This window comes from Phodopus roborovskii, unplaced genomic scaffold (assembly GCF_943737965.1).
Source record: "Phodopus roborovskii unplaced genomic scaffold, PHOROB, whole genome shotgun sequence".
In the NCBI taxonomy this organism is placed as follows: Eukaryota; Metazoa; Chordata; class Mammalia; order Rodentia; family Cricetidae; genus Phodopus; species Phodopus roborovskii.
In genome coordinates this window covers 30,953,450-30,980,012 of record NW_026126407.1, presented here as the reverse complement: position 1 = coordinate 30,980,012, position 26,563 = coordinate 30,953,450, and the positions used below count along the sequence as shown (strand labels likewise).

Below are 26,563 nucleotides of genomic sequence, written 5' to 3'. Positions count from 1 at the left end.
GGTTCCTATTCACACTACTTAAAAGCACTCTCTCACTTAAGTCAGGTTAGAAAAACCCAAAACTGTTTGATAGCTCACCCGAGCTTTCCTTTTCTGGAAACAAGCTCCCTCACTAGACGCTCATGATGGCAAACTGTCCCTCGCTACCATCTCGCCAGCAAGAACGACAGGGCACACTCAGGATCCTTCTGCAGTAAAGCTTTAATGAATCTTGAGAGGGAGAGCATAAGCTTACAGAGCAGAGACCCCAAACTCCCAAAAACCCATCCCTTATATAGGATGGCAACCGCCGCCTCGGACGTGTCACCCCCTGACTGGCTGCAGCTCCTCGGACCATATGACGCCATGGGAGAGGCAGAGCCCAAGGGATGGAAAGTTACCCAGCGCCTGCGCACTAGTTTGTTTACCATTTGGTGCCTGCCTGATGCAGGCACCATCTTATAATGGAGAATACAGGGACGACTCCCTACAGCAAACACCAGATTCTCCAGATCTGAAACTAGAGAGATTCCGGTTCTCTCTATTTTCCTTAATTCTTTGCATTGCTGGTGTAAAAAAAAAAAAGTGACTAGAAGCAACATAGGGAGAAAACAGGCTTGATTCAGTTTACAGCTATGTATGACCCATCACAGAGCGAAGGCAAGGCAGGAACTCCAGGAGGATCTTAAACAGAAACCATAGAGGAATGCTGCTTGCTGGCTCACTCAGGCTTATGCTTGAGTTAGCTCTCTCCATATAGCCCTGGACCACCTTCCCAGAGAATGATGCAGGCCCTCACACATAGGGTAACAATTAAAACAATCCCCCTCTGTACTGCATGTGTGAACACACTCATGTGCATACACACACACACACACACACACACACACACACACACATACAGCACTCTGATCTGAGCAGTCCCTCAAAACTTGGTTCTCAGATGATTCTAGTCTGTGCCAAGTTAACAGTTAAAGTTAACTGAGACAGGACTGCTGCTGGAAGGCTTTGTATGTGGCTGCCTTACATTCCAAAATATAAACTGATTTAATTTACACTGGCAGAAAGAGTCATATTGATAAAGAGTTGAAATCAGAATTACATAAAGTCAGGTGGAGTCTTGGAATGACAGACTTTCCATCTGGAATTGACCTCTAAAGCACGGGACAGCTAGTAGCTGTCCTTAGCTCAAGTATCTAGGATCTGACTATTTATAGAAGGTCACTCCGTTATTCCCAAATGTGTCAGCAGCATCTGCAGGGCCATGTTGACTGACCCCAGAGCTTCTCAGTCGCAGGTCTGGGTGGACTCTCAAAAGTTGAGGGTTCCAACAAGTTCTCAGGTGATGCTGGTCACTAGGGTCTAAGACTGTGTGATGGGAGATAGCCTTCTGTTTCTCTTGTTGTTTGATTAATAAAACACTGATTGGCCAGTAGCCAGCCAGGAGGTATAGGTGGAGTTACAAGAGGAGGAAACTTCTGAGGAGAGAATGTAGAGAGAGGTCTCAGGAGAGACACCATGTAGCTGGTGAGGGAGCAAGATTCTCAAGATAGACCACATGGAAATACTTAGATTAATAGAAATGGGTTAATAATTAAGAGAGAGATAGCCAGTAAGAAGCCTGGGTCATCAGCCAAACAGTTTATAATTAATATAAGTCTCTGTGTATTTATTTGGTACCAAACAGCTGTGAGCCCCAATAGAACAGAAACTTCCTCTACAACTGCAAGGTCTTCAAAAGATGGAGAAATCAAGGCATGACTTGTAGGTGACTTGCCTAAGATCACATTGCAAGTGTGGATCACAGCCTAGAGTTTGCTGTCTTTCATCGAGAAAACGTTCCTTTCACTCTTTCCTTCAAATTTTTCATATATGTGTGCGTATGCATAAATGTATGTTTGTGTAAATTTATGTCTTTTGCAAGAAAGCTTGTCCATCACTAAAACAAATGCATTGAGTTAAGAAGTAATTACAGTAATAGATGGAGAATGACCATGGTTCTACAATAACCTATCTTGAAGTTGAATTTAAACCCTTCTCTTTTTCTTCACCTTTATAGTTAATAACTTTACTCTCATTTATTCCACTTCTCTCAAGGTCAACATCAAGGAGACTAAGGAAATCCCTTTTGACATTGGTATCCCAGTGCTACAAGAACGCTTAAGTTCGGTATCTCTGTGTGATTCTCACAGTCCCTGTGTCAGAGGGGAAAACCACTCATGTCCAGTGCAAGTTTTGCCTTGGACTGTCAGTCTCTTCTTCTGTCGTCGAGGGTTTTGACTTGTAGAATGAGATTAACCTCTAAGGTCCTCCTTTCAGCTCCAACTTGCTACAGAGCTGAGGAAAAGCTCAAGCAATTTGTCTGAACCAAAGGAAGCCTGAATGACAATGAGCCCCTTGTAGATAGCCCTCCCATGCTGTGTATCTACTGGGAAGAAAAGGAAGTCTCAGGAGAACAATGCCAGGTGATGGGTGAGCAAGAGATGGAAGAGAAGTAGGGAACCTCTGGGGCTGGCCCTGAGGAGTTGGGAGCAAAGCATTAGCACTTTTGCAGCTCATTCTATCTGCCTGCTCCCCTGCCCTTCCCTCCAGTAACACTTCCAAGACTCATGAGAGGATTTTTAAAAACTATTCCCATTTATAATGATTTACCATTTCTACTTGGCACAAAACAACAGAAAGGGGAGGGGAAGGGGGTTGCAAGTATTTGCACAACAGGAAAGATGCTGTGAAGGGCTGCAGAATATTGCTCATTAAAACAAAATTCACTCCCTACATAGCCAAGAAACATATGCCAGCCAGAAATACTATGAAGCCCAATTCACCTCCATTTAGGTAAAAGGATGGAACTATCAAAAAAGAAAGAAAGAAAGAAAAAAGACCTAAAGCACTATCATTTCAGGATTAATACCTGTCAGGGGAAAAGGAAACCAGTATTATGGTATAATCCGTCTGGGAGTCAAGGTCAGAAGCAAGCAGGTCCTTATTTTATTCATTTTTTCTGCAAGTATGGAAAGATTGCTCCTAACAGATGGAGGCTTTTAACATAAAATAAGCTCCCACGGTTGCATTTACTTGCAACAAGAAATACATGGCTACAGATGGCCATCTGTTGCTTAATTTTAAGGTAGGGGAAAAAGAAAGTTTTTCAGCTTTAGTTTTTTAATTTAGTCAATAATAACTATTATTTTTAAGCACAAGCATCATTATCAGCTCCCATGCTGTGTGGCTGGTGTCTAAGGTGCATGCATATTGTATGAGGGTTCATGACAAAATGATAATGCCAGGTGTCAACAGGCACACTTCAATGGCCCCTTAAAGGAAGGTGCTGATGTTTGCAAATTAGTGCCTGAGCATACATTCCAGTTAAGAGCTCAGTTTGCATTCCTGCATTCACCTCTGCTCCACAGAGTGGTATATCCACAGAGAAGTGGAGCTGTGTCTGCTATGACATTTGAGCAAAAGCTTCTGAAAATTTCACCATCTTCATCCTGAGACAATGGTGATTGACAAGTAGGACATCAACTCCAAAGAGATGCTTACCTTGGGATTACTCGGGAACTGTGATGTTAAGGTTTACCTCAAGGATCTTTCAAAAGCCCTACAGGAATTTAGATAACCTGAATTTTCCCACATGCCTACTAAGAAGGGGGATATACTGCAGTGGGGCTGAGACCCAGAACAAAGCAGAAGAAAAACCACAGAAAAGATGCAGAGCCTGAGGCAAAGGTAAAAACACTACACTACTAACCAAAAAGCATAGCATATAGGCTCCTCAGACCAGAAGATCCAGAGCCAGCCTAATGTGAGCCTCATTCTGTGGATGTCACTCTAAGTTCATCCAAGTGGACTGAACATCTCCAATTCCTTCCCATTCTGTCTTATCCTTTGTTCTAGAGGTCAAAACCAGCCCACCCAAATATAACAAATAAGAACACTATGAAAATATCCATTCTATAATCAAGCAAAACTCAAAAGAACTTAATTGACATAGGAAGAAGTCAATCACCCCATAAGTCAGACTGTAAAGGTCTGTGAAGGCTAGGAGCAGGGACACCCCAGTGAATTCTCAAGACAAACTCAAGATTCCCCAAACACACACACACACTGGCTGAATAACAAGGTAGGCAAAATATAACAATACCCTTTGTTATTAATGTTATTACTTCAAGAGAATGGATTTGGGACAGGAACAACACTGGTTAACTAAAACACATTTATTTTTCTAATGTAAATTTATGAATCTTTAATCTCACAATAATTAACGAATTATGTATAGCTCAGGTTTTTACATTATGGGTCAGGCACATACACATACCCCATTCCAGGGCTATATGACTGACTAGAGTGTCACTAAAAATTTGGCAGTAGTAAAAGGTTTCTAAATGCATAATCACCAAAAATTAACTCAAAATCAAATATGTCATGAACTCAGGATTATAGCAACACTCACCCACATTGCATCCTGTGACTTTATTGCAGCCTTGGTTCTGAATACACAACACAAGCATTCTATACTGTGCATTTCGTCATCCCATCCAACACTGAAATACCTCAGTTCAAATTTCACACTACTGCGTATTACAAACTGCAGGGATTTCTAATTTGTACTTATTTTTATTTTATGCATATGTGAGTGTGCCTGTGTACAACTGTACCACACGCATTTGTGGTACTCCTGAAGGCCAGAAGAGGACACTGAAGAGGGCACTGGATACCCTGGAGCTCTAGTTAAAGACTGCCATCTTTTACTGGGACCTGAACCTAGGTCCTCTGTGAGAACAGTACCAATGGCAGTATTATGACTGTAGATCCAATGCCTCCTGGTCTTATGGAAACATAATTAATAGCCTGTCATGGCAAACAGTATTTTCTCACCGTCATACACCAGCATGTATCAAATCAGTGTATCTTTAGATTTTGTTAGGATGTTTTCTTTTAAAAATCCCCATTTGAAGTGCTGACTTCAGTTTCTTAAAAAACAATCTCTAAATGAATTTTGGCTCAGGATTATGACTGAATTTCCAGTAATTTCTGGAAAGTTCCTAAACATATCTCTGTTATTTTGAGCCATGTATTTATGTAAAGTAGCATTCTCAGCATTGGTGACTATAAAATCAAAATGTCAGTCAAATCTGTGTCCTGTAATATCAAGTATTTAGCTAAGATGTAATTATTTATCTAAAAAGTAAGCAGGTACATCCATTTTATTAATAATTATATTTGTCTTCTTTCATCTTTAATAGATAATAAAGCTATACATATAACAAATAATTATTGGAAACAAATACGAAATTTATTATAATTAAATGTTACATTATTCTGTTGTTTTTAATCATGTATGTGCGTAGGTGAGTATGCACATGAGTGCAAAAATGTAAGTGCTACCAGAGGTCAGAGGTGTGAACTGGCCTGGAATTACAAATAGCTATGAGCCACCAGGTGTGGATAATGAGAACTAAACTCAGGTGCTCTGTAAGAGCATTATGTGCTCTTAACTTGTGAGTCATTTCTCTAGCCTAGAATGTTTTATCTGTACACCTACTTTATAGCCCTATGTACTTGGGGGGGGGAGGGGGAGTATATAAATTGCCTAGGCCTCAACCAGTTGTGAAGGAACAAAACCCAACTGAAGCAAGTTTTTTGTTCTTGAGTCAAATGAACAAATACAAAGGATACAATACAAATACAAAGGTTTCTCGGAGGCACAAAGCCTTCCCGGCAGCTATGAACTGGATGCATGCTAAAAAATCACTGTCTTTAAGTACAGTACTAGCATAGGATATTGGATTTGCACCCTCTTATAAGATGGAGAATCAGGTGCAGTCACAAAAAGGGACAGATGAAAGGGTCAGGGAAGAGCATTTACAGTGACTCTCACAGGCCCTGGAGACAGGAAACATGCATGGCACAAGAAGATACCCACTTTAGGAACTTGGTTGTTTCTTAGTATTTCAGAGTATTGTGGGCATAAATATTACAAGGTTCTAGAATAATGTCATTCAACACAGTACCCAGCACTGACACATCTGGATTTTTCCATCAAAATTAACTAAAAATTAAAGTTCAGTTCCTCAGTCACAATTGCCATTCTTCAGGCTTCAGCAGGCACTTGAAATCACCACCTTGGGCAAAGTGATCCAGAGAGGGCACTTGGGTGACTTCCGGGGTGCTGGCAGGCAGAGCTGCTCTCAAAGATTAAAATGAAAAAGATCTGGGCTAGAAAGATGGCTTAGAGGTTAAGAACACTGACTATTCTTCCAGAGGTCCTGAGTTCAATTCCCAGCAACCACTTGGTGGCTCACAACCATCTGTGATAAAAATCTGGCACCCTCTTCTGGTGTGCAGGAATACATGCAGGCAGAACACTGTGTAAGTAATAAATGAAAACTTTTTTAAAGAAGTGTTGATTAAAAAAAATGAAAGAGATCTTTCAGGTCTGGTTTCTACATGCGATCATAATAAGAACTTCCTATATAAATCTCTCAACAGAGCATCTAAAAATAAAACTGAAAGAAAGGAACCTTGAGAGTCCTGAGATCTTCTGAGCAAAGTTTACTTGTCACAGGAGTTGAGCCCCAGTTGGGAGTTGGAGCTTCACACTCTCCATATGTCAAGACTGTTGCTACCCTCCCAGATGCTTGCCTATCCACAGCATCTCCCATTTCCTTCTTCCTGGTAACACAGACCCTTTGAGCTCAGTGGCTGTCAATTCCTTTGATTTCAAGAGAGTATAAAAATTCAGGCATTATGCTGGCCTGCCTCTGTCACCTGGCAGAATGCACTCAGGCAGTACCTTGGTCAGCCCATAGTTCCATGGAGTCTACACACAGGTGTAAAAGACCCCTTTAAAAGAAAGACCCTGACCACTTAATTTTTGCCCACTCATCTTTTTCCTATTCCTCTCTTTCCACTCTCTCTTTCCTGCTGTCCTCTCTTTCCTGCTATTCTTCTGGGGCTCAGACATGACTTTTCCTGTCTCCCTCTTTTCTCCTGTCCTCTCTCTGTCTCTGTCTCTGTCTCTGTGTCTCTTTACCTCTTTTCTCTTCCCCCTTCCATCTCTGTTCCTGGTTGGCCAACACCTACCCCTCCCTTGGCTCCCTTTCCCAATAAACTCCATGTGGGTTTGTTGAGTTTTGTGGTTCATGTTTTATCTCCTGAAGCAGCAGCAAAACAACAGAGAGACCCCCCATGACAGAAAAAAAAAGATATGCTTGTAGAGAGACATTTCTGTCCCGCCAGGACCCACAGCCATTTAGTTCCAAATAAACACACAGAGGCATATAATAATTATAAACTGTTTGGCCTATGGCTCAGGCTGTTTTATTGGCTAATTTTCTCTTAATCTGTGTATCTCCATGGGCTTGGCTTACCTGTGATGCCTGGACCTCTTTCTCCTGAAGGAGTTACATGGCATCCGCCTGGCAACTCATTCTGTATGTCCCTCTTCCCAGCCTGGCAGCCTTTCTTCCTGCCTGGCTATCTACCTCCTGACTGTCCATTGGCCAAAACAGCTTTAGTCATCAACCAATAAGAGAAACCCATTCACAGCATACAGAAGGACATCCCCCATCATGTACATATATACAATAAAATATTTTGACTGAAGAAAAAAAATCCCTTCCCTAGTAAAAAGAGGAAGCCCTGTGAGAAGCAGAACTTCAGCTCTGCTCTATACTTCCTACTCGGTGTATAGAGATAGTATTTGGTGCTCTGACAGCCTTCTTACAGCCATAAGACATCATCCATGAAACTAGAAGGCAACATTCCATGGGGAGAAAAACAGAAGGCTGCAGAGAACTTGAGATCTGGATGTCATTACTGGACAGCTAAAGTAGAAAAATATGTCTTAATATGTAAGGAGTAAGGTTTCTCTGCCTGCTGCCGGTCTTGTCCCACCACCGCGCCAGCCCCAATTAACACACTGAGACTCTGTATTTGATATAATTCTGTTGGCCGGTTACTTGTTTCTTATCGGCTAGCTCTGTCTTAAGTATTAACCCATTTCTATGTATTTCCATGTGGTCTTACCAGCCAGAGGCGGCTGGTGGTTCTGCCTTCTCTAGATTCTCCATCTTGACTCCTCCTTACTACTTCCTCTTTCCTCCTTGTCTCCTAGTCCCTCCTATCTTCCTTTCCTATTGGCCAGCAGTGCTTTATTCATTAACCAGTATGAGAAACATACAGAATGACATCTCCCATCATGAATATTTAAGATTTTTTGGAAGTTTTGTTACCTAAGTTCTAAAGCATTCCCAGCTGATACTCTGCCTTCTATTGGTTGCTGTCAAGTTCAGGTTTGCAGTGGTTTGAGTGACAAGTGTCCCCCACAGGTACAGATAATTGAATACTTGGTTACAGGACAGTGGTGCTGTTTGGGAAGGTATGGGCTTACTGAAGGAAGAATGTCAATGTCACTGGGATCAACTTCAAGAGTTTAGAGCCTCACCACACTTGCAGCTCACTCTCGATGCTTCATGTTGGTATGTGAAGATATAACCTCTCAGTTTCTACTCTAGCAATCTGTGTGAATTTTTCCTCTGGAATTGTAGCCAAAATAAACTTTCTTCTGTATGTCATGTTTAGACATGATATTTTGTCACAGCAACAACAAGTAACTTATACAGCTTTAAGCCAAAACAAAACAAAACAAACAAACAACAACAAAAAAAACCCTCAAATAATGGCTGGTATATACACATAAGTTGCCTTCTAGTTCATATAAAAAGAGATCTGAGATAGCCTGGGGGAGTTATACAGTCATTGGGACCTCTTGATGCGTCCCTCTAGCTACATCATCCTGGCATTTAGCATCCACTGAAATTGTCTCTTGCTCCAAGAGACATGGCTGCTGGAAGTCTAGCCATTGCAAAGATACTCCAGGAAAGAAAGAAATAAAAACCAAATCAGTACTTTTCCCAGGTAAACAGACTAGCATGGATGTTAACAATTTCCTCAACACTCTGGTTTTATGGTTTTTTTGAGACAGGGTTTCTCTGTGTAGCTCTGGAGCCCTGTCCTGGAACTAGTTCTTGTAGACTAGACTGGCCTCTAATTCACAAATATCTGCCTGCCTCTGCCTCCTAAGTACTGGGATTAAAGATGTGTGCCACCACTGCTCAGCGCCCCAACACTCTGATTTAACAGTTCATTCATCACAGCATGATCACACAAGATCTTGGCTTCATAACAACATGGGGATGCAGCCTTCTGACTGAGAGTCATGAAACCCCATAAAATCAGAGCAATAATACTTAGAGGTAAAGAGATATTGGTTCTCAAATTCTTTATTTTTTAAATATTTATTTTAAATATTTTATTTTTATGTGTATATATGTATGTATGTATGTATGTGTTTGGATATGTGCTTGCGAGTACAGGTTCTTGTGGAGGCTAGTAGGAGGTTCCAGATCACATGGAGCTAGAGTTGCAGGTGGTTGTAAGCCATCCAGCTTGGGTGCTTCCCAAGTTATGACTCACAGACTACCTGAGAATAAAATGAGTCAATCCATGCAAGTGAACTGTGTGGGCAGCACATGACATGTAAGGTAGAAGTCAGGAAGAGGAAGGCAAGAAGATACATATCTCCCTACCCCCACTTCTGAGTTACTATGCCAGCATGTCTTCGTTCCATTTATAACATCCCTCAAATTTCAGCCATTAGTATACTATCTTGTGATTTTTTTTCCACATTTGCAAATCATTTTTTTTTTTTTTTGGAGATTAAGTCTCATATAGCTCAGGCTAGCCTGTAACTTGTTGTGTAGCCCAAACTTAACTTGAATTTATAATCCTACTGCTTCTGTTCCTAAGTGCTGGACTAAAGGTGTGTACACACACATTTCCCTTAAACCAGCTTGCTTCTCAAACTTAAATTTAAATATTTAATACTTATACACAGAAAACCAAATTTTTAAAAGAACAAGGACTGTAACTATTATCAGAAAAATGTCCCTTTGGATATTAACTAAACCACCTTCTTTTCATGCCACAGTTTTGGCAAACATCTCTGTATTAATCACTTGGGAATAGACGGCTCTTATGATAGATGGCTCAGGCTTGCTTTGACCATTAGTTACTACTGCTACTTATCTGCTTTATCTAATGCTGTAAGAGGAAGGTTATTAAAAATATATGCTCAGTAATTAACAAAGTTGTAATTTTCTTTAGGGTCAACCAGACTTTAGCGAGAACTGATGTCAGGATGAATTGTTCACAAAATTGCACAGAAGGCTGGCATGTCCCATGGCTTCAGTGTGGTGGTGAGTGTTGATAACTTGACAGACTCTAGAATTTCCTGGGAGATGGTTCTCTGGGCATGCCTGTGAGAGGCTGTGTTAACTGTATTAACTGATGTAAGAAAACCTGACCACTATGGGTGGCACCATTCCCTTGCTAGGAATCCTGATCTATAAACATGGAAGAAGGAAGCAAGGCTAACTCATCGTTCTCTGCTTTCTGGTTGCAGGTATGATGTGACTAGCTGCTCCAAGCTCCTGCTACTGTAACTTCTCTACCACATGGGTTTATACCCAGAAGCCATAAGCCAGATAAACCTTTCTACCTTCAGTCACTTCTGACAGAACGGTTTTTAATTACATTATATGTATTTGTTTATTTATTGATACATTTGTTCTTTGCTTTTAATTTATTTATGTAACTATGCATAGGAGTGGAATTCAGAGGACAATTTGAGGGTTCTCCTTCCACTTGTATGATACCAAGCTACGGTAGCAAGTGCCACAACTTCAGTTATATCGAAGGTCCCTGTCAGAGTATTTTGTTGTGGCAACAGGAAAAGAAACTAAGACAGATCAGGCAGAGTGCTCTTGAGAAGCAGATGTCACACACACACTGTTGGCTTTAAGAATGTCGTGCATGTCTTTTCCGTTCAGGCATTCTTTCTGTGATTCCTCTGTGTCTGACTCTCCTGGCCAGACTTCTAGACATGACATGGGTTATCTCCCACCATGTCCACTGTATTTCTTCACACCTTATACTACAACCTCTGTTGTCCTTGACACTATCAATCTCTGGTGCTAGTGCTCCGCTGTTGACATCCCTGTTCCTGGAAATGTAAACTGGAAATATCAACCCCTCTGCCACTAACTCTAATGAGGAAAGAATACCACGTTGGGATAGAGCTTGGGAAGGTGGAAAGTGCTATACGGCGGAAGACAAATGATGTCATCCAAGCCAAGTGTGATTATGGGCTGTACCCCCAGGCCACCTGACTCACTACCAATTGCATGCCAGGTGGCTTTGGGAAAGTTAAAATACTTTGTGTCTCCATTTCTTTCTCTACAATGAAGATGGCACCTACCAACCGGAATTGTTGAGGATTAGGTGGGTTAATACATGCAAACTACTGAGAACAGTGCCTGCGTGTAACAAGCTCTCAGAATATTGTTAGCTGAGATCTGTGTCACCATGTTCCAAGAACAATGATTAAAAGAACAGGGTCTGGAGCCCTGGACATTTGGTTTCACATCTAGCCCAGTGACTCACTAATGGTGTGTGAACAGGTCTCCAATCAACACATGGCTCTCCACGTGCAATGGCTGCTTCTTTTCTCCCTCACAAACCTATTTCCTCCCTCACACGCTTCTTCAGCCCCCAGGCAGCAAAACGAGGAAACTGGAACAGCAAAACCCTAACACAGGCTTCCCTAGAAAACCTGGATGTATACTAGCATTGAACATTCCTGAGCCAGGCTCCCTCACATTCACTATCAGCATCAGGCACAGATTTCCATCCCAGCCAGGCTGGTCTCCAAGGCTAGTACCATAGGAGAATAACTGAGGAGGAGCCCAGTGACGCTGTGGGAAAGCCAGTGGGGAGGAGATAGCAGGGTACACTTCTAGGATACAGACTCCAGGGGGCGCTACACAAAGCCCTGCTGTCTACTGCTTCTCCCATCTTACCCTAGAGTGACTGAGGGACAGACCACATCTGGCTTCCAATAACCTTCTTTGAAAAGGCCATTGGGACCTCCCACTTGTCCTCTTGTCAATGGCTGGCACATCCTGCTGCCTGGTTCTGATGGTGACCTGGGATCTGATGGCTCTCAACTGACCTAGTCTCCCATTTGTTCCTTCTAAGACTGTAGAGCCCTAGAAAGCACATGAGAGGCACATCTAGGCTGAGCAGGGAGGGGTGAGGTCCCTCAGATAAGCTTCCCCAGGACCAGAATTCTAAGCAAAGGCAGCACTTCAGTCCACTCCACAATTCAAGGACACTGGAGGCAACTTGCAAACTAAGCCTATACCTCCTGCATACTGCTGTCCCAGGAGGGAAGTCTGGCACTCTCTCCGTCTAGAGCTCTGAGTGGGCCTTGGATCGAAAACCCTCTGATCTTGCCACCCCCTACTCTCTGTACCCCAAGGCTACAACAGGTCCTCAGGACCCAAGACCCACCTGGCCTCGCTTACCTCTTCTCTGTACAAATGCTGGTCAACTACCTCCCTCTGCATCAACTCTGTTCCCGCCCCCCCCCCCATCTAGGATGCAAGCCACACCTCCCCCAAGCATCAAGAAAAGGCTCTGACAAGAGACCCTAGAAATTCTACACACACTAAAACCCTCAGTGACTGCCCAGTCCCCATCCTTCCCTGTCTCTTTACCCGTTCTTCTGAAGCCTGGCTCTCATTTTATGCTCTGGTTCCTGAGCTTTGTTCTGAACGTGCCCTTAACACATTCTACCTGAAGCAGATATTGGGTCAGGACTAACTTGAGGAGGCAGTGAAGTTTCCAGGAGTCCAAAAGAATAAAGTGTGTTTTGTGCTTTTTCAGAACATTACCCCTACTGCATGTGTCAACTTGGGCAAATTTCAAAATTATTTTTTTGAGTCTCAGTCTCATCAACTGAAGAAAAATAAATTATAGTGGTATTGAACCGTAGCATAATTGGAACAACTACTATTTTGTGTGCAAACAACAGCATGTAAGCAAATGTTCATAGTAGCAAACAGAACAAGGAATCAACAACTACAATGGGCAAACAAATGCACTTGAACAACAGAATCCTACTGATGATAACAATGAGTGAACTGGAGCCAGGAATTTAACTCAGTTGGGAGAATGCCGGCCTCACATACCCAAAGCTCAGCTGACTATGGATGCCTCTAATCTCAGCACTTGGCAGGTGGAGGCAGGAGAATCAGAAATTCCAGTTCATCAACTGAAAGCCACTCTGGGTGTATGAGACCTTAACTTAAAAATAAATAAATAATTTCTCATACATGGTGCATAATGGGTAAACCTCAAAAATTACACCACACCACATGGAAGAAATCAGATGGAGGTCAAACCAAAGACCACATATTGCATGATCATTTTAAGGCACTGAGGAGGTAGTTCAGAAGTTAAGGACACTGGCTACTCTTCCAGAGAACCCAGTTTTGATTCCTAGAACCACATGGCATCACACATTCTTATAGTAACTTCAGGTCCAAGAGCTCCAACTGTCAACACTCTCTTCTGGCCTCTGCAGGCACTGCACATATATAGTGACCAGGCATACATGCAGGCAAACAATCATATACATGAAATTAATCTATTTTTTTATTTTATTGTTTCAATTCAGTTGCCTGGTTTTACCCCCCACTTTCTTCATCAATAAGCAGAGAATAGAGCCATATTTTATAAAGTACTTTGGAGGAAGGGCTCCCTATAAAGGAGGAGGTATTGGCAGTTGATGGCTATTGAGGGAAAGAGATTCATTCCCCCTTTGGGGACATGGTTGCTGGTAGGTTGCTCACACCCCAATGAATATTACCACATCCAGTATGTATAACTAATTGGACTCAAAGATTGGTAACAATTTAAAATTAAAAAGGGAACAAGGATGACTCCATCTAAGACTCCTAGAAATAGTGGAGAGGATCCCTGAACTGGCCTTTCCCTAGTTGCCCCTGAGGACTGCTCTAGTTGTCATCATAGAACCTTCATACAGTACCTGATGAAGAAGATGCAGAGATCAACAGCCAAGCATGGGGCTGAGCTCCAGGAGTCCAATTGAAGAGAGGATGGAGGGAACAAGGGATGGGGGTCAAGATCATGATGGGGAAACCACAGAGACAGCTGGCCTGAGCTTGTGGGAGTTCATGAACTCTGGAGAGACAGCCAGGAGCTGGCACAGGAACGATCTAGGCCCTCTGCAACTGGGTGACAATTGTGTAGCTTGGTCTTTTGTGGAGCCCCTACCAGTGGGACCAGGACCTGTTTCTGATGCATGAGCTGGCTCTTTGAAACCTATTCCCTATGGTGGGATGCCTTGTTCAGCCTTGATGCAGCAGCGAGGAGCTTGGTCCTGCCTCAGCTTGATGTGCCATGTCTGTTTATTCCCATGGGAGGCCTTACCCCATCTAAGTGGAGACAGAGGAGGAGTGGAGGTGGAAGGCAGAGGGGAGGAGGGAACAGGAGGAGAGAAGGGAGGGGAAAAGGTGGTTGATATGTGAAATCAATTTTAAAAACAATGGAAAAATAAATACAAAAGAGACCATGAGGGGACTGAGACATGAAGACAGGAGGAAGAGGGAGAATGACAGTGTGGTGGGTAGATATGATCAAAACACATTACATAAATGTATTCACATTTCAAAGAATGGACGGTACTCTTAAAAATTACTTAAAACACACTAAGGGATATGTGTGTATACATAAACACAAATGTGTGTGTGTGCACACACACACACATACTTACACACACAAACACACACACACACAAAGAGAGAGAGAAAGGGAGAGAACCTTCCCATAATAAGCAGTTTAAACATGTTGGTCACGTACATTATCATATTATTGAAGTGTTTATGGTTGTTATTAAACCTCTCATTTCCCATCATTTACCTTGCTGTTGCCCTAAAATAATTTGAAGGCTATTCATGTTTCAGGTGTTATTTACATAGTTACAGTTCAGCTTACTATTAAATTCTTGGTATCTCTGACAATCCTAGGAACTGTGCAGAGGGTCAACAAAGGGCCTCATTACTTCATTGCATTTTAGAACCAAAGGCAAATACATATTGTGAAAGAATTATTAGAATTCTCCACCACTCTCCTGCCTGTTAGGAAAGTCAATTTTGCAAATCACAATACTAGGGAGTTAAAATAAATAAATAAAAATAAAAGCATTCCTCACACCTGCCTCTCTCAAGGGCTCCAGCCTTTCTACAGTGCTCTGATATGTATACCCTCCACCCTCAGCTTTGTACAAAAGCTTCTTCCTCCCAACTGCTGAAAAAACAGAAATGCATCACCTCCTAGAGTCCAGTCCAGTGCTGTTTATCCCTACTCATACAGTTGTAGCTGCTTAAATAGAAAGAATAATCCAGGGCAGGCATGCTCCTCTTGCTGAATCAGGTCCTCTATGAATCCCCATTGCTCTTCCCTGAAAGAGCTCATTCTGTTTCATGTTTGATATGATTGAGATCAGAGTTCAAAGCCTTACTAGGCTACTACTCATCATCCAGTTTCTAAGAGTTATCCCTTTTATACCCCAAAGATGGCCTTATAATAAAACAAGGCTCCCCATTCCCAGCTCATTCCCTGCCAATCAAATTTTATTCATAGCATCCCATTCCTTCCCTCAAGTCTTTTGTTCCCTAGATTTATTTCATGTATTTGAGTGGTTTGCCTACGTGTGTGTGTGTGTGTGTGTGTGTGTGTGTGTGTGTGTGTGTGTGTACCACTTGTATGCCTGGTGTCTCAGGATCTCAGAAGAGGGTGAAAGATCTCTTGGAACCGGAGTTGGGTGGTTATAATCCACCATGTGGGAGTGGTGAACCTAACCCAGGTCCCTGGCAAGAGCAACAGGTGCTCTTAACTTCTAAGCGATCTCTCTAGCCCCTCCCTTCAAGTCTCAAGGGCTTAGTGACCTAGGCTGTTTCTTTCCATCAAGTCCCATCACTCAGTCTGGGCATTTATTATCTGACATGAACTTATTTCAGACCAAGAAGCACTTTCTTATCTAGCATTGGTTGATTACAACCTTCAGACAAAGATTGAGAATTCTAGCTCCTTAAGAGATCCCAGACAGTTTTGAGGAATTCATCACTCACATACTAGTTCAAGGGCACATGCTTACTGAGGCAAGGACATGATGAATTTCCCCCCCCCCCATTTATTTATTTATTTATTTATTTATTTATTTATTTATTTATTTGAGACAGGGTTTCTCTGTAGCTTTGAAACCTGTCCTGGAACTTGTTCTGTAGACCAGGCTGGCCTCAAACTCACAGAGATCCACCTGCTTCTGCTTCCTGAGTGCTGGGATTACAGGTGTGCACCACCTCTGCCTGGAAAATATAGTTCCTGTCTGTCTGTCTGTCTGTCATATGCCTATTCACCCTTCCCTCCATCCCCCAGTTTAGGGGTTCTCAGAGCCTAATCTCCAATGTCAGCAACACTTAGAAACCTTAAAGTGCAATCCTTATCCCTGATGCAGCTTGAATGGGAGCCAGGAAATTCACAGCTTAAAAATCCCTGCAGGAAAACGATGCATCCATCAGTGGTAGAGAAAGAACTACCACCCTAGGTCCAAAAGCTCCTGTGATGTAACTTGGCTGTCATTGAGATCTGGAGGCAGCAATAATCCTTCACCTTCCCCTACTTCTAAATCATCAGCTGCCCCTGGAAAGGCACTTTGCCTTCATGCTATACCAACAACTGCAAGATGGAAGAAGGAGGAGGAGAAGGAGAAAAGAAGGAGAAGAAGAAGAAAGCAAACCAGTTGGCAAGCTTCCTGAACTTTCTGGACCTGACCCAACAGCAGCAATGATCCTCACTGGAGATTCAGATGCAACTGGAAAGGAACCTTTGATGGAGCCATCCTGGCCCAGACTGCAGTAGAAGCAGGGGCAGAGAAGGATCAGCCTGAGCTAGATGGAGAGGCACCAGGGAGCAGTGTAACTAATTTGCTACAAAGCTTTGAGCAGGCATGTGGAAGTAGAATACGAAGATTATATTCCTTTACTCTTTTGTAAGTGGGTAAGACCTTGGCCTGAGAAGCTTCTTTTGCAGAGAGCAGCCATTAATCCTGAGACTTTTAACCGATACAAGTGATAGGAATAAGAGACTGCTGAAAGCTCAGACCTAAACAGGATGTCTACATCCTCCCTCCCTCAGCCCCTTCAAGTCTCAAGGGTCTTCACAGAAGGAGTGGAAAGAATTTCAGAGCCAGAGGAGGTGGAGAAGAGCTGGAAACGCTGTCTTGTGGATATGACATGGCTGTGGAAATAATGAATTCGCCATGGCCATGGCACAGGATCGAGCCAACAAGACTAGCAAGTATTCAAGCAGGCGACAATACTCAGACTCAGCAGGTTACAAAAAAAGGACATGAAGATTGGAGGATGATGTTTTGGCATGGTTGATCAATGTATATGTGTATGAAATTGTGAGAAAGGTTTTATTATTTTTTAATGAAAATTTAAAAAAACAATGATGGGTAAAGAAGGAGCAGGATCTTCAAACAGCAGACACAATGGATACATTAATAATATACATTAAGTTGAAGAAACTACAGAGACGGTTCAGCAACTAAGAGCCCTGACAGATCCCCCTGGGTACCCCATGTTTAGTTCCCAGAACCCCCATGGCATCACATAACGTAACGGTAACTCCAGTTCTATGAGCTCCAACACTGTCTTCTGGCCTCTGCAGGCACTGCACATACATAGGACACACACATGCATACAGTCAAACACTGGTGTGCATAAAATTTAAGAAAAAAAATCTTTTTTACAAAAAGAGATATTTGCATCGCATCCACTATTTTCAATTCAGAAAGATTTATCTTACTTTACAAACAATAGCCCATCAGTCAGTTCCCTGTGTTCACTCCCTGCTTTTCATCAACCACACACACACACACACACACACACACACACACACACACACACACCTACCTATCTCATTCTCCCTTTCTTCATACTTACATATTATATTCCAGATTTTCAGCTTTATTGTCTTTCTAAAATATCAGTTTCAAGGCTGGAGAGAAAACACAGAACTCAAGAATGCATACTGCTCTGTTGGAGGACTGGAGTTCAGATTCCAGCACCCACATGGGGCTGCTCACAAATGCCTATGACTCAAGCTCCAGGGGATCCAATGCTTCCTTCTGACCTCTGTGGGCACCTCCTCCCCCCTACATAAATAAAATAGCAAAACCAATTCTAACAAAATACAAGCTCCTCAAAATCAGAGATTTCATCTGTTTTTGTTGATACTGCAGTCTCTGCATTTGTACAGTATCCAGTAGTCTGTCACCACTGGACAGAAATGGCTACTCTGTTTAACACTAAAGCCAAGTATCTAGAAGTTACTTTAAAATTAACAAATTAACAAGTGCCTTTTCTCAAATGCAGGTGTCAAAAAAAAAAAAAACAGTATTTGCTGCATGTGTTAGACAATAAAAACCCATAAGGGTAAGCTGGGAGTCCTTTGTCAACTCAACATCAGGCTCATGACTATGACCTTTCTTCACCTCAAGAAACTGAAAGTAAAATTGTGAATTATGAGAGGTGTCTGCTTCTCACATCCATAGCTGGAAAATGTACAAACATTAGAGCTTGAATTGGTATTTTAAACCATCTGGTAAGTCAAATTTATCAAGTGAAAGTAATTTAGATAACTACTTTAAAATTGTGTGTCTCCTCAAAAAACAATCTGTCACATTGGGCAAAAGTAGCCATATTAGCTTTCAATGTTGGGTGGCAGGGCCAAGCATCTATAAGTTGCTTCACAAATGACAAGTGAATTTACTTAAATGTTAGTCTCAAGAGGAACAGAATGATATGCGTCTAAATGCTGTAACTCCAAGGTCAACAAGATATATGGTTTACCCAATGGTGTCATAAAATGCCTCACTTTATAGCTAATCCCTGGAGACTTGAAGAATACTTAAAAATTTTCAGATATGAGTACAAGCAAAATAATCATCACTCTAGAAAATACCAGAAAAGCTCCATAGAGACAGCTTACCTGAACAAGGAGGAGCTAACGGCCACTAGACTGATAGCTGGGAAGCCAGCATGGGACTGACTCAGGCCCCCCTGAATATGGGTCTCAGCCAAAAGGACTGAGCAGTCTAAGAGACCTCAGACAGTGGAGCCAGGATGTATCCCTGGTGCACAAAAGGACTTTGCAAACATATCCCCCATGGAGGGATAACTGCCTTAATCTAGAGACAGGAGAGAAGCCCTAGTCCCTACTTCACAGGACCTGTCAGATCTACATGACCCCAACTGGATGGCATTCCCCTACATATGGAATTGGGGTGGGGGGATGGGAGGGGAGGGTGTTTAGAGTGCATGTGAGAGGGCAGAGAAGGTAAAGGGGAGGGAAGGAGGGAGGGAGGGCTGGGGGGAGGGAGGAAGGGAGGAAGGGAGGAAGGGAGGGAGAGGGAACTGGGATCGACATGTAAAATAATAAATTAAATTAAAAAAATGCTTTGACTCCAAAATTTAGGTTGAAGGACAAGTTACTGGGGAAAAGGATTTCTATTTTTGTTTCCACAGAAAATGAAAAGATGTGGATTCCTTCCAGACTAATGTGGTTTGATCACGCCAGACCACCTGAAACAGAGTACAAGCTAATCCTACATTCAAAACAGCTGGACAAAACAGCCCTACAGACTACAGCTAGGATATCTGAATCTTCTTCGAATCTCCCAAGACAGCACCCCTTACCAGCAGGAAGTAGTTTGGAAAGAACGACGCCCAAATTCCCAAATATTGTGTATAAATGTTTGTTTTCATTTAATTGGACTTTATTATATAAAATTAAAGAAAAAAAGAAAAAAAAAAGAAACTACCATGTGCTCATTAAGTCAGAGTAGCATGTCATAACATTGACATCAGTAATATTTTTCAGATTGTTTAGAATGAATACATCATAAAGACATTCTCTCTTACTTTAAGTTCTACTACAGAATAAAATTGTTCTGTAGACACCCATTCCCCATAAGTAGCTTGCTGTTTGTGTTATTTGTATGTCTTCTTTGTGAATTCATATACATTGGACTGATTAGATGATTTTACACACATCTGCTGAAGATACACCAGCCAACTACTGTGCAGCAATGCCTTCCAAGAACCTACTCAGAATATAGCTTTCAAAATCCTGTGGCAAAGTGTATCTTGTCTCAATCAATAGAGTGCTTCCCATGTAAACATGAGGACCAAAATTCAAATCCCAGCACCCACACAACAGCTGGGAATAAAACCAGCTTTGTTAGTTCATTACTGGGTTGAGGGTGAGAAAGATGGATCTCTTGAGCTCATTTGCCATCAAGTCTGGACAATTGATGAGCTCCAGGTTCAGTGAAAGACCCTGTCTCTAAGACTAAGATAGAACATGATAGATGAAGATGCCTGATATTGACCTCTGGAACCCACATGTGCTAGCATACCTGTGTATACGCACTCACAAGCACATGCACACAACCACATGATACAATATACCACATACACACACACACATGCACATAGGTATGAATGAGTATGTGTGTGTGTGTGTGTGTGTGTCTTAAATCAGATCAAGTGGCCATGAATAAGTGGATCTCTTTTTTTGATTTTAGTATTTTTTGAGAATTCCATACATTCATATAACATGTTTTGGTCTAAGCCACAGCCCCATTTTCCCTCCTTTCCAACTCCCCCCTCCTCCCCACCTCACACCACATTTCCTCCCAATTTCACATGCCTTCTCTTTTCAAACTGATTTCCTATCTAAACTTGAGTATCACTAAGGTAGTGTCTGAGCCTTTATGAGTTGATCCAGATTTAGAATCCCATCTCTGCCTATGCAGGATAGTGGCTTATTGCTATAAGTCCCCACCTCTCTGAGAAGGGATATCCACAGAGGGAAAAAATAGTCTTCATGGCAGGCCAGGGGACTGGAGCTTTTCTGGTGTCAATCAGTCATCTGGCCCTCATGATATGGAGACTGACAGTGTAAAAGTTTCCACTTGCACCAATAATGACAAGCACCAGGCCACAAGGCTGGCCTCTAAGACTGGTCCAAGAAGAGTTTTATTATTTCATAACTGATGTTTATGTCTCAGAGTCAGAAGGCTAAAGGACTACTTGGTAAAATGACCATTTCCTACCGAATAGCACAGAGAGATCTCCCTGTGTAGCCCTGAAGGCTGTAATGTCAATGCGGAGTTTCACTTTTTTAAAGCTAGATGAGCAGTTAGAAACTTAAACAAGTACTCAGATAATTTCCTTTCCATCAGCCCCCTGGGTCCTAGTCTGGAGTCATTCTGGAAGTAAGAGTGCACTCCCTGAGGGGCTGTTTTATGTTCTCTTGGGCCAAAGAGTAGGCAGTAAAATCAAGGACATGAAAGGGAGTATTCAAGTGTGTCCACCAACAAGCACTGCATGAAAGATAGCCAGGAAGTCCAGTTGGCCACAGCCTAGAAAGACACTGGCTACTAATAGTGAAATAGAGTAAAGTGAAGAGGTGTGTAATACAAGAATGAAAAGTTTTGGGGACTGGAGAGATGTCCTGCTTAATAAAGTGATTACAATACAAGTGTAAGGGCCTGAGTTCAAATCCTTAACACCTAAGTAAGGTCTACACACTGCCACATGTGCCCATTTGCCAAGTCCTGGAAAGGCAGAGACAGAAAGATTGTTGGGGCCAGGCAATCTAGTCATATTGGTGAGCCAGTGAGACACCCTGTTTCAAAAGATTATGTAGAGAATAGAAGAAGACATCTGATATCAACCTCTGGACTCCACACATACATGCATGTACATGTATACACACACACACACACACACACACACACACCATACCTGTGAACATGTACACATATACTCACTAGATACATTAGATATATACATACATGACAGATTGATGGGTGAATAGATAATAGATAGGAAGATAGATATAGATAGATGATAGATAGATTATAGAGAGAGATAGAGAGAGAGAGAGATAAATAATAGATAATAGATAACATAAAGCCTTTGCTGACATGTCAGTGAAAGAACTGAGCAGGTTAGAAACCTAAGATCTCTTGGAATTTTGAGGGCATGAAGGAAAATAAACAAGATGTTAAAAGTACCCTAAAATTGAGGAAAGTTAGTAAAGAGCCTCAAGAGGCCAGATTAGGTCCATTACCCAATGCATATCATACAGACTACCATTAAGTGGTTTGCTGTGCCACATACTATTTACTCATCGATATACTTGGTAATCAATAGAAACTTGAGTGACAGAAAGTAACATTAAGGAAACAGAATCATTAGAGAAAACACTAGGGGAAGACCTTAGAGAAACAGTGAGTCTTTAATGGATATAAATTCTTCCAAGGGATTTAGTGACCCCAATAGACTGTGGTGATAGGAGTACATCTCAACCCCTAATAGTTCCCAAAGGGACAATTACGGCAGCTTGAAATTAGTCTGAGAGATTGGTCCTCTTTTCTCTTAAATGTATTCCATTGTAAAATGTTTCATATAGTCAGTAGGGTCATCCAGCCTATCAGCTTTTAGCCTCAGCAAGAGCCAAAGGGTGGTACTCAGTCACAGTAAAGCACATAGGCTCAGAACTCAAACAAACCTCAGTTTCAAGGGGTTCCAGGAAAGTTTCTTACTCCTAAAATGTTTTTTCTTATACACACTGACTGGCCTAATTTGCTCTCTGTTGCTATGATAAAACACTAACCAAAACCAAGTTGGAGGAGCAAGGTGTTTGCTTCAGCTTACAAGCTATAGTGCATCAGTAAGGAAGCCAGGGCAGAAGCTCAAGGCAGGAAGTGAAGCAGAGGCCATGAAGCAGTGCTGCTTACCAGCTTGCTCCTCCTGCTTGCCCAGCTTCCTTTCTTATACAGCCCTAAGATCCACCTGTCTAGGGATGGTGCCACTAGGGATGGGCACAGTATGCTGTACCATCCCCCATCCATTAGCAGCCCACAGGCCAGTCTAATGAAGGAAACTCCTTGATTGAGTTTGCTTCTTTCCAAGTGTGCCAAGTTGACCATAAAAGTTAACTATGACACAGACCATGAGCACCATATAAACCTCTCTTCCCCCAGTTAGAACAGTGAGATGAAATGACACCAGAAAAACACCCTAGAATGTTCCTAGAGAACATTAAACCTCATATAGCATCAGGAGAGGAGATCCAGAAAATGTCTGGTTGAATTTACCAGAAGACAGGAAATCACATAAGAAACACCATCCCGAAGCAGTAAGACGAAATGGGGATCACTTATAAAAAAAATTGGTTAAAATGTTCCTGAGAGACAAGACCCACTGCCATTTTATCACAAACTAGTCAAGCTGAATGTGTTGCTCAGTTCTAAAGCACTTGCCTAATGTTCAAGCTCTGAGTTTGAGCCCCAACATGGAACAGAAGATCAAGGGTTGGTCAAACGAGGACTGAATGTAACTTTCTCAGGGTGAATTGAATTTGTGATTCAGTCCAGACTTCAGACTTCTATCTAGCTATATTTTATGCCATACAAATACCTACATCTGTTGTTTTTCTGCACTAAATGGGATATTTAAGGGCTGATTTATTCCCTTATTTATTTTACATGACTAAGAATGGTGTGGGAAACGGCTAAGTACTTTCTAACTGCCATTGAGTAGTTCTCATGGTTTCACAAAGCATATGGATCCCACGATTTGGGGAACAAGGAAGAGAAGGAACAGGTCCCCACTTTTGAGAAGAAGAAAAACCTAAATAAACATACAAAATATCCAAAAGGGGAACGGTGGAAGAGGAAACATAGCCTTTTTACAAAGAATAGCAACAATAGCATCCTGTTTTTAAACAGAGAAAATATCTCTTCAAAATCTAGCTTTTAAAAAAGGTCAGAGAAGTTTAAGGTTTACTCAAGTGTAAATGTCAATCGGAGTAAGTGGTACTGTGAGAAAATGGGGAGATCACTGACCTTTAGTCCAAAAGAAGGCTAGAAATGGTGCCAAAAAGAGAAAAGAGAAGGAAAATGTGAGAATCATTTTTAACTAGGAAACTATAATGAAGAAAATGATAATTTACTGAAATTGCTACTTGATCACATACCAGGATTTTTGTTGCAAAGCCATGCCCATGTGGTTAAATAAAAGGTGACAGGATGGTGTAGCAGGTGTTCTCGGATAGCCAGCCCCCAAATCATGACACAAAGACTTATGTTATCAATTATGAATGCTTGGCCTTAGCTTTGTTTCTAGCTAGCTTTTTTTTTTAACTTAAACTAGCCCGTTTCTACTAATTTATGTGCTGCTCTGAGGCTTGTTTACCTCACCTCTGTACTGTCCATCCGCCTGCTTGCCTGCTTTCTCTGTGTCTGACTGGCTGACCCAGCTGCCTCCCCTTTTCTCTCTACCTGTCGGTCCCGCCTATTCCTCCTCTCCCTAACTATTGACCATTCAGCTTTTTATTAGGTGCTATAGGCAGGCAAGACAGCAACACATCTTCATGTAGTTAAACAAATGCGGCATCAACAAAAGTAACACATCTTTACATAGTTAAATAAGTATTCTGCAGTACAAACAAATGCACACATCTTCACATAGTTAAACAGATACTCTGTTTCACAACAGCTGGGGTGGGGGGTTAGATCTGTAGATAAAGTGCTTCTCCACATTCAAATGAGAACCAAAATTGAGAGCCTAGTGCCTATGTGAAAGCTGGGCAGGTGTAGAGGCAGAGATAGGAGTCACCAGAGCAGACTGGTTAGCTAGATCAGGAAGCTCCATGTTCAGAAAGAGGTCTGTCTCAGGTAGAGAGAAATCAAAGAGGGCACCCAACACTGACCGCTGGTGTATTCAGAACACATGTGCATATACACATATGCACCCATACACATATGAACATGCATATACACGTGCATGTGCTAAAAAAATGTAATGCGCTAGGTTAGATGAGGTAGGGTCAAGTATGTGATCTGCCTTTTGGTTTTGATTCTACTAGTGATTACAGTTAAGAGATTGCACGAATCCCAGAGGAGACTTTGGACCTTCAAGTATATTTGAGACTGTTATAGACTATGGGGACTTTTGAAGTTGGACTGTATGCATCTTTTACAATATGATATGGCTACAAGCCTTTGAGGGCCAGGAGTAGAAGGTGATGGTTTGAAAGAAAAGGGAGTGGCACTATTAGGAGGCATGGATTTGTTGGAGTAGGTGTGGACTTGATGGAGGAAGTGTGTCACTGTGGGAGAGGGCTTTGATGTCTCCTTTGCTCAAGCTTCACTCATCATGACACTTGGAGTCCACCTCTTGGTACCTTCTGATCAAGATATAGCCAGTGCCATGTCTGCCTGCACATTGTCATACTCACAGCTGCCATGTTCTCCACCACTGTGATAACGGACTGAACTGCTGAAACTGTAAGCTGTCACCTCAATTAAATGTAAGAATTGCCATGGTCATGGTACCTCTGCACAGCCATAGAAACCCTAAGACAGATGCCTGTCAGTGACAATGGATATAGGATATACTGATTGGTTTATGCCTATCAAGCTCCGCCAGAGGCTTATAGGACATATAAAGATGGACTAAGGAAAATGGCCAGGATAAATAACAAGCACCCCCACACAAAGTGGACAGGTTCCTATTGGACAGTAAGCTTCACACTTGAAATTAAGCCAGCCCATTATTCAAAGGGGCTGTAACTTTATATGTAACTTTAGTTCTTTTTGCGTGTGCAAGCATCCCCGAGAACCTCACAGACATGGAACCTGTGAAGGAACACCATAAAGTCAAGCTGGCAGGAAAGCCTTTATTTTACTAAAGTTAATATTGTAAAGTAGGCCCACAAGAGACCACCATGTAGACACTCTTAAAGCCGAAAAGAAATTCTTAGTTGTCAGGCTGCAGCTGCATGGGGAGCATGCCTAAATCATTCAGCCCCTTACAGCTCTTAGTCTTCTGTGCACAAAAACCACATCCTGATTGGCACACCTCCATTAGCAAGAAGGAGAACTACAGAAGCCAAAAAGCAATGTTAATATGTTTAGGGAATATTTTTATTCAGGAATTTTCCTAAAACTATGGACTAGGTCATTGTTCCTGTTGTTGAAGTTAGTGGGGCCTACCCACTGGGCTTTAAGGTCAGAAAGGTGCCTCTAACATAGTATTGGTCATGCTAAGGTCTGGAAGCCTGTTACATCGATGGGAAAAATACTGTATCAAATATCCAAAGTATTCATCACTCGTTGTGTATTTAGCTTTCTCTAAAATCAAGCCCCTATGCCCTTTTAGCTTTCTTTTTTAACACTCTGAGGTCACAACACACTCTACACAGCCAACATCTTTACCAGACTTCTCACCATAGAATCACAACCTTCATAAAACCATGCTTTTGACCTAGACACTCATATTGTTCTATTTTACCCCTTCTATTGACTTATGACTTCTTATGTTTTTATTCCTACCATTTTAATTTCACTTTTTCTTACACATTCTTTCTACTTCTAGGGAAACTCCCCATACATTCCTATACATTACCTACCACTTTCACTCTGTCCTTTAATATATTTTGTATTCTTTGGTTTTTGACACAGGGTCTCTAACTCAGGCTAACCTTGAACTCCTTGTATAGTTAAGGATGA

At 41.9% G+C, this 26,563-nt stretch overlaps 1 pseudogene; it reads left to right on the top strand.

Moving 5' to 3' along the window:
• Nucleotides 1–279: 279 nt before the first annotated feature.
• The window catches only part of LOC127218733 (ameloblastin-like), a 31,463-nt pseudogene continuing 5,179 nt past the window's right edge, over nt 280–26,563 (top strand).